Genomic DNA, 9,463 nt, shown 5'->3' on the forward strand with positions numbered 1-9,463 from the left:
TAATGGCTCTGTCGCTGAGCTGATGTGTAACACAGTAGGGACAGGATAATGAGTGCCAACAGTCTGAGATTGGGAACTGACTGGCCAGTGACAGGCCAGACAGCTAAGCTGCAGGGAAGGACATTTTCATACACTCAGTTCTTAACCATACCTAGGCTTTCTTTCCAAAAGTAAGACCCTAGAACTGAGTAAAACACCATCAAGTATATCTCACTCTAGGTTTTAGAACAGGAGGTCAGGAATATTGTCTAGGATATAGACATAAGGCTGTATTTCAAATTAGTGGAAAGTAAAACTTTTATTGGTATATTTACTTTTGTGTCTTCTGATGGTCTCAATTCTTTTTCTACAAATGTATATTTACAGATCATGTTCCAAAAAACTACTGGCAGCTTAGTCAATGACTGAAGCAAAGAAAAAACATAATGAAGTGGGGGCTTTCCTGAGTGCCCATTTTCTTTCTTACATTTGGGCTTGAATTATCCTATTCAAAATTCAAACATCAACTGATTCTCCTTTTCTCTCTCTCTCAACCAGTAGTTTGAAATATAGGCTTTGCTCCTGAAGTACCTCTGACCACAAGGCGCTTTTAATTATCTGCTTACCTGTTACACACATTTTAGTTGAACATCAGTTTTTCTCAATTGAAGCTATAAGTAAACGAATGTAATAAGTTGTGGGTCTGCTTCTGTTCATGCACTTTGCAGAAACGGTACATGGAAATTTATAACAGACATGATAATTAATCTAAACCATGCTTTATAGCTCACAAAAGTACTTGTGATAAACAATTACTAACTTCTTATATAGATAGAGATGCAGACTTAGGACAAGTAGAACAATTTTATAGAGAGTAGAATATTACTTTAAGCAGGGATATGAATATGTTTCCTAAAATGACCAATTTCACATACAGTAACCCCAAACTCCAAGAGCTTTTAGAGGAGTGAGGTTATTACTTTGAAAGTTAAGGTATGCCATTGGATAATATTATTCCCGGAAGATGTATGCCACCATCATCATAATGTGGCTCAAATCCCTGCATTTTAAGAGGAGTTCAAGCATGATTCTGATGCATTTCAGAAACTCAAGCTAGAACACTCCATCAATGAAGTCAATATTTTTATTTCCACAAAAGGACATTTTTTGTTATAACCTAATGTTCTTTGTGTGTGTGTGTGTGTGTGTGTGTGTGTACCTGTGTTCCCACACATGTGCATATATGTGTGTTCACATGGTTGTCAGTTACAGATATATATGCATGTGTAAGCCCACATGAAGGCCAGAAGTTGATTCTGGGTGTCTTTCTCAAGAACTCTTCACCTTACACACTGAGGCAGGAAGGGTTGGTTACTCACTTGAACCCAGAGCTCACCAGATGAACTAGTAGAACTGAGGAGATTGCCTTTGAAATCATCCGCACTTCCTTCCCAAGTGCTGACATTACAAATGGACCACAATGTCCACTTGTCTTTGTGTAGGAGCTGGTGACACAAAATCAGGCTTTGTTCTTCTGCAGTAATTGCTTTGCCCACTGAGCCATCTTCCCAGCCCCTTATATCCTAATTTCAATCACTTACCATAAAGGTATAAAAACAAGGTCTTTTAAAAAAAGCAACGAAGCATACTTCAATTTCATGTTTTTCAGAAGAAAAGTTATTAAGCTTACACTCGCACTGTGGGTAGGTACCCACTGGGTAGAAATATCCCCCAATTCTTCTCTATTATTCTCAAGCTAATTAAAGATATATAGGAGGACCCTCAAGAATGTTGTTCCTTCTGGGGTGTCATGTCATTATCATTTCTAGAAGCCTCCTCTACCTGGACAGAGACCCCTTGTGCCCTCCCTTTAGTCTCAGAATCTGTTTTGTGTGGTAATAATTTCACTTCCAGCATTTTACTGTGAGGGCACTTAAAAGTGACTACATTCAAAGATGGACAGGGACTTGGCCTCAACAGTGTGTGTAGAGGTCCAAAAGTATCAGAAAGCCCTCCATTTGCCTCCAGCGAAGCTCATTCCAGCTGTGAGTCTCCGGTGTCAGCCCCTGACTTTTCTGCCAAATTAAAATTGCAATCACAATTTGGCAAACACAGCTGGTAAAGTTCACTGTAGGAATGAATAACACAGAGGCAGTGAAGTCAACTGTGATGTCCGGGCTTGTTTACAACTGCCAATGATTTAATTGAAACACAGCTGCAGGATTTAAAACAACAATGTTTAGCCTTTTCCAATATTTTCAGATCTTTTGTCCCATCCAATTCCTAAATAGACTCCTTAAGATGGTTAATGGAGTTAATTAGCTCACATAAGCTAGGTTATAGCCTGCCAACCAAGAACATCCAAAAATCAGTGGGTTAAGAAAATGAGTTAATTTCATACCATACAATTTTTTGTTCACTGAAATTCCACATCACTTCATTGATTTAGGCATGTTCTGTGAGTTATAATTTTTCCATCTCAACACAAGGCCTCCCAGCTGGCCAGGGGCAGTGTTTGCTATTAGAGAGAGAAAGGTAATGAAGAAACAGCTCCTTTGTATGACACAGGAAGCACGGTCTGTGGGGCGGTGTTTAAGGTTATGGTTTATGAGATTCACTTCCAATTAGAAGAAAATTAAATTTTTATCAGTATTTGATTGCCATATGAAATTATCTATCCTATTTTTTGAAATCACAATAGCAAAATTTGTCTGGCATTAAACAGGACAATGTACTAGATATTTTTGGAAAGTTAAGCAATTGCTAAATAAATTATTCTTACACAATGACTAAGACAGTGTCTGTTATATTAAAGGCTTTTGTGATGGTCTGGTTTTTATATTTTATATATCATTATGACTGGGCTAGTGTCCCCAGCTCTTTCATCAAATGCTATTACAGATATACAGTGAAGACAAGAGTGTAGTGAACTGGAATGTTGCAATCATGAAACACTTTGAAAGGAGAACTACAGCTTACTCGAGTAAGAGGAAATCTTACCAATGGACTGCCGTTTCAGCTTCTGCTAGAATGTCCTAGCACCTTGTATGTTGCAGAATTATGACTTTTTTCACTATTTTAACATAATCACACAGGACATTTCTTCACAGTGAATCACATATGTCAAGTTAAATGTTACTGTGTTTTGTGTGTATTTGTAGATGAGGAGTTGTTGTTGTTGTTCTGTTTGTCTGCTGTGAACCCTGACTGGCTAATACTGATCTAGTTACATGGTAAGACATTCTAGCCTCACTGTTTTGAAAGTATCTTCAAACATTACTCAAAATACGTTTCTCCCTAAAATGTTAAGTAACATTTCTAAGGAGAAGTGCAGTCTGACTTGACTCCTGTTCTAAAAGTGTCCAGTGGAAGTAAAGCAAACAAAAACATCAGACAAACATTTAAAAGTGTGATGAACGCAAACAGGATGGAAAATAAGGCAGTATTTTGGACATTATGTTCTAGTAGTTCCAATAAAAGGTTTATACATTTTATCATATTTAAGATATACTATATCAGAATCTGTATGACTGAAAGTATGGGGTTTTAAAGGTCTTTTATTACATTTATTTATTTTTTTATGTGTGTGTGTGTGTGTGTGTGTGTGTGTGCTTGTGTGCTTGGGCCCCAAATTGATCACTGGAATGGAAGAAAGCTAGCTAATTTGCAGGAGATGCTTCACTACTCAAGAAGACATGAGATTGACTCTTTTAAGTCAGGTCTTTCTAATATCAAAGATCATGACTAGCTGTAAACAGTGAATTTTGAGAGGTAAAAGGAATATTTTGAGTCAGGTAACCCAGACACCGAAAGACAATTATCACACGTACTCCTCACTCATAAGTGGCTTTTAAACAAAGCAAAGAAAACCAGCCCACAAATCACAATCCCAGAGAACCTAGGCAATAAGGAGAACCCTAAGAGAGACATACATAGATCTAACCCACATGGGAAATAGAAAAATCTCAAGATCTCGTGAGTAAATTGTGAGCGTGGGGACCTTGGGAGAGGGTTAAAGGGAAGAGAGAGGCCAGGAAGGGAGGAGAGAGAAATGTAGAGCTCAGTAAAAATCAATAAAAAAAACAAAGGAATTTAGGAAAGACCACAACAAGCTTTAGGTGAAATATATGTCCCCACCCTACTGCTGGCATTTGCCTCCATCATTTCCTATGCACAGGAGGCATCTTCACTGCCTGTCTATTGAAGTTTAAAGCTTTTACCTTTAAGCCTCCCTTTCAGGGTTCAATTAAGATGCCATGAATAGCTAAAGGGGGTTAGAAAGCTGAGGGCTAAAGAAGTCTGCTCACAATGGGCAACATCTTTCCATGTTTTTTTTTATTATTGTCTCTTCCACCCATCATTTTTCATTATTCCACCAGTTACTTGTTCTTGTTTTTTATTGTTCTTAGTTCTACATCGTTCTTAGTTCTATATCGTTCTTCCTTATCCTACCCATTACAAATGTTCCCAGTCATATATACCCTTAAAACCAGCAAGTCCCCAGCCCAAGCAAGTTTCAGGACCAGAACTCTTTTGCTCTATAGGTATCAGATACAAATTTTTACACACACACACACACACACACACACACACACACACACACAGATCCATGGAAGTGGCTAGTACACATTTGGTGAACTCCTTAATGGAGAAAGTTAGTTAAGAAAGGGAATTAAATCATAGGAGAATTCTAGAGGGGAAGGTTAGTGTGCTATGCTATGGTAGATAAACTATGTGCTATGGTAAATAAACAATTTAAAGGGTTATTTTTAGTAAAATTATGAAAAGGGCAAGAATTGTTTAAATCAGCGTACCACCTGTTTTCTCCCAGTACGCACAGGGGCTACCAGGTAACTAGGCAAACTATGTAAGCAGTCAGTGTCAGATAGCACATACATCAGACACTGCAGTTTCTATGGGGCTAGGTCTGAAGTTAGACTTAAAGCTCTAAGCGAAGAGACCCAGGTCTTTAAATTATCAGTTTAAATTATCAGTAGCTGTTATCAGCTGTTCTGATCGTGGGTGCTGTGGGTTTTTCTCTGGGTTGCTGTTAATTATCCCTTCTGCTGTCCTTAAGAGTCCTGAACTAAAATCATCAGTAAACTGAGGTGAAAGTGAGGGTAAGGAATTAATCTTTTGAGTGGAGTAAAACCAGAACAGCAGCTTGGGCAGGTAGTAATTCTATGTCCTTGAATATCTGTATGTGTATCTTAAGTGAAATGCTCTATGCCTGAACCCTAAGCATTGACCAAATGCCTGCTGATAAACATAATTGCAGAAAGGCAGCTCTCTCTGTTTACCTAGCAGAGAGGAACAAGTCCTTCAGTGGGAAACTGTTGTGAACTAGGGAATTAATTCCCAAATATGTAACAGAAAGAAGGTCAGCTATAGCAAACAAACAAAAAATACACAGCAAAGGACAGCCACTTTATTCACAAAGCAATAATGCCAAAATACCTTGCCTTTTGGTTTAGCCTTTATCAGATCCCTTGGTCCTGATAAGTCACTTGTGAAAAGATGGCTAAGCAATAACTGTATATTGTTGTGGGTTGTTCATCTGTCCACCTGAAATATTCCATAAAGTCAACAGAAAGCCCACATTCATTAAAACTCTATAAGCTCATCCTGGCTTTTTGGAGTCTATTACCTGCTGCACTGTTTACTTAATGACCATTTGTGGAAAGCTAACCTAACTGAGTGTGGAAGAGTCCACAAAACTTGAACAAACTGAATGACAGATTTATCACGGCTCATCTTAATTCAAATTGATGGCATCTAATCTGCTCTATTTTAAGTAACTTGAACAAGTAACAATGTTATATATGTGTATATGTGTGTACATGTATGCTAAATTATCATTTGTAAAATATGTAACAGTTTAGGCAATTACTTTCCAAGTCTAACAATCATTCATGCCTCATGCTTATCAATATCTGTCTTGTGTGTGTGTGTGTGTGTGTGTGTGTGTGTGTGTGTGTGTGTGTTGTGTGTATCAGAAAGTGAGCTGGCCCAATGGATGTCATGGCTAACAATACTGAGGCTGAGCTAAGACATAAAGCAGGAAGCTAACATTAATAAACATATAACTTCAGTATGCATTTAAATACATAATTTGTATCTGCCTATCTAATAACAAAGCATATTATAACACATGTGGGGGAAGTCAACACAAATAATTTATTTATTGCCCCCCTTTGTTTTGCACTACCTTGTAGGTACCATCAGTGAAAATATGAACTGACACATCAGCATCTGCCAAAAACAGATGACAACTTTCCTATCTAAGACTCTTGGCCCAAGTGCCTGCTTTCTATATCATTCTTTCATCCTTCACCATCGCTTGGAGACAGATTCACAGTCCTCAACAGATCCACGGGTCAAAAACATTATTATTTATGCTTAGCTTCTTCCAGATTAAAAAAAATATCTTGTAGTCAAACAAAAAGGAAATAAAAAATTTGCATACTCTATCAATCTTCCTGACTCCTTAGATGCTGAGATTTACAATTGCTGATGGCAATAGTGAAGGAGCCCTGGTTAGGAGACTAGAAGATGATTTCTAGGTTTTAAAAGATTATTTGAAGACAGGTTGTCTATATTTGGGAAATTCTAGCTCCTTATTACATTATGTCTTATATACTCTATCAGAAAGCAAAATAACTCCACAGTTTATGTTAACATAGAATAGTAAATTCATACTAAATGCAATCATTTTTCCAATATCCTATTCTAAATTTCTGTTTATTAGGAAATGCAGCTGCCCCTTAACCTGAGGAGCATCATATCTTTACCAAGTACTAATTGATAAGAGATACTATCAGGCTTGAAGATCATCCTTCTCTTGTCTTCTGGAAAGCATTGCATGTTATTTTCTGTAGAAATTATAAGGATTTTTGAAGAAGAATGCATTAGCAAGACCATGATAAAATAGAATATACATGGCGATGTTTGCAGGTGTCAGTTGTACATAAAGGGCTTTAGAAATTACTATTTTTAATCCACTGAACACAATAATAAACATATATTATTTGAACATATTCAATTAGGTGGAATGTATCATCTCATTTACTTTTGTATTGAATTTGAAACATATGGTATACCTAGTATTTCTTTTATTCCTTTAAAATTTTAAATTTAAATTTTAAATTTTAGCTTTTCTTTTAATTTTTAGGTTATTTATTTTTGATTAAGGTGTATAACTATTTCTTTCCCTGAACGTATGTCTGTGTGTCATGCTGTCAGTTAAAAATAATTAACATACAATTTCTCTTAAAGATTTTAGCATTCTTAATGACCAACTGAAATTACTAATGAGAGCAGCTAAAATTGTATCATGTATTAAAAACATTATATGTCTTTCCATCACTGAGATTCTCCATGCCTGCATTGTATTTAAGGTAAAATATATGGAACTCTTCTCTCTAAAGACCCCCTTTCTGCACTATCTTACTTAATCTGTTCACAACTAAAGGTATGCATTCTCTTTTTGAATTCTACATTATTTTTACATGCTTTCATAAAAGGTTTTTGTAATGTGTGTCTACTACCCATAGATAAAAAGTGGCTGAAGTGAATCTTACCCTTTTACCTGAACCCAGGAGCCTTTAGAAGCTTTACTTTGTCAATATACTGCTTCTGGTTGCCTACTCACTACTAGACATAAGCATGTACTCTCCAAGAATGATCTATTGAATTGCTTGAGTTTCTGACATTCCCCACCTTTCTTTTATTATATAGTAAACACTAAAACATTATTTTAGAGTCTGATAACTCTACCACTACTTCTTTCCTTGTCTAATATGTGACTGTCTGCAAAAATCAAGCTTCCCAGGTGGTCATGTATCTTCTGTTTTAACCGAACTTCTATTAGTTTAACAATTCATATCTGGACTTTTGAAAATTGATAATCTATTTTTTCTGAGCACATGGTATGGAGGAATTACTCATATATTACTTTAATTTTTGGTTTCTAGATAAATAAATTCAACCCAAACCATATAGAAGACATAACTTTAGTAGTTATATTTTTATATATTTATGTATATGTTTTTATATTATATATATGAGTGTTTGCCTGCTTGTATGTGTATGTATCACATGCACTCAATGCCTGAAGAAGCCAAAAGTGTTGTATGTTGTATGAGGCTGCTTGTTTTTCTGTTTTTTGGTTTTTTTTTTTTTTTTTGGCTGCTCAGCCCCGAGATAGTCACATATTAATCATATTATTTGCAATACTGTTTGGCCAATAGATTAAGTGTATTTTTGGCTAGCTCATATCTTAAATTAACCCATCTCCATTAATCTGTGTATTGCCATGAGGCTGTGAATTACCAGGTAAAGTTCTGTCCAATATCTTGCGTTTGTCTCTGGCAGGGTTACATGGCTTTTCTTTGATTCCACCTTCTTTCTTCCAGCATTTAGTTTAGTTTTCACCACCTAGCTCTACTCTACCCTATCACAGGCCAAGGAAGAATTTTTTGTTTATTAACCAATAAAAACAACACATATACAGAAGAACTTCCCACATCATTTCCCCTTTTATGTTTAAATAATAATGAAGGTTTTAACTTTAACATAGTAAAATTACATATAACAAAACAGGTATCAAGAAAAATTTTTGGTGGTGTTTATGGCAATCTTTTTTGAGGTCTTGGTCCATCAAACCACATTTGTCTGGGAGGATTCCACAGGTTCTTATTCTCTCTGGAAACAAACTTCTTCCTGTTATCCAAGCAACCAAAGAATGTGTTCTGATAGCCCAGGATTCCATATACATCTTTACCTCAGGCCTCTCTTCCACCCTTGCAAAGTGGGCACCGAGATACCTTTCCTGTGCACCTGTTTATATTGCACTCAAATGATCAGTTTCTACATTTGTTTTTAGAGGTATCATGGTTAAGGATAGGATGAAGCAGGATGCATTTTTGGCTCATGCCAAACATTTTTTATCTGATTGCAGGAAAACCTCCTTGACACACACGTTAACTAAAGACTAGACATCTGTGAAACAGTTACATAGTACAAGCTTCACAGCTCTCTTCTCTGCCACAAACACAACATTTTTATTATACAAAGGAGCATAGTGGCCTAGCCTTAGAGCTTGGTCAGCTTGGAAACACCAGTCTTATGATGGAATCGACATTTACATCATCATTTGTTGTCACATGATTGGGCATGGCCTCACCACCATGCCTGCAAGCATAGTTTGAAATGGTTCTCAAATACTGGTTTATGATTATTCTGTTTAGTAAAAATATACTGACACTTGCGAACTTCAACACATCATCTTTGTGTAGTCCCAAAGGCCTTTTAGCATTTCGATAGCTTTCCTTGTAATTAAGATTTACCTAAGGGTCCTGCTTGCTTCTACAATCACTCGCTTACTGTAGCCTTCTCATTTATCACTTCTGTATGTTTTTTTCCATAGTGTGACAGTGGTTGCCTCCAAAATCTAAGGTGATCTGAAAATCACATTGCCTTCTAA

This window comes from Microtus pennsylvanicus, chromosome 12 (genome assembly GCF_037038515.1).
Source record: "Microtus pennsylvanicus isolate mMicPen1 chromosome 12, mMicPen1.hap1, whole genome shotgun sequence".
Lineage (NCBI taxonomy): Eukaryota > Metazoa > Chordata > Mammalia > Rodentia > Cricetidae > Microtus > Microtus pennsylvanicus.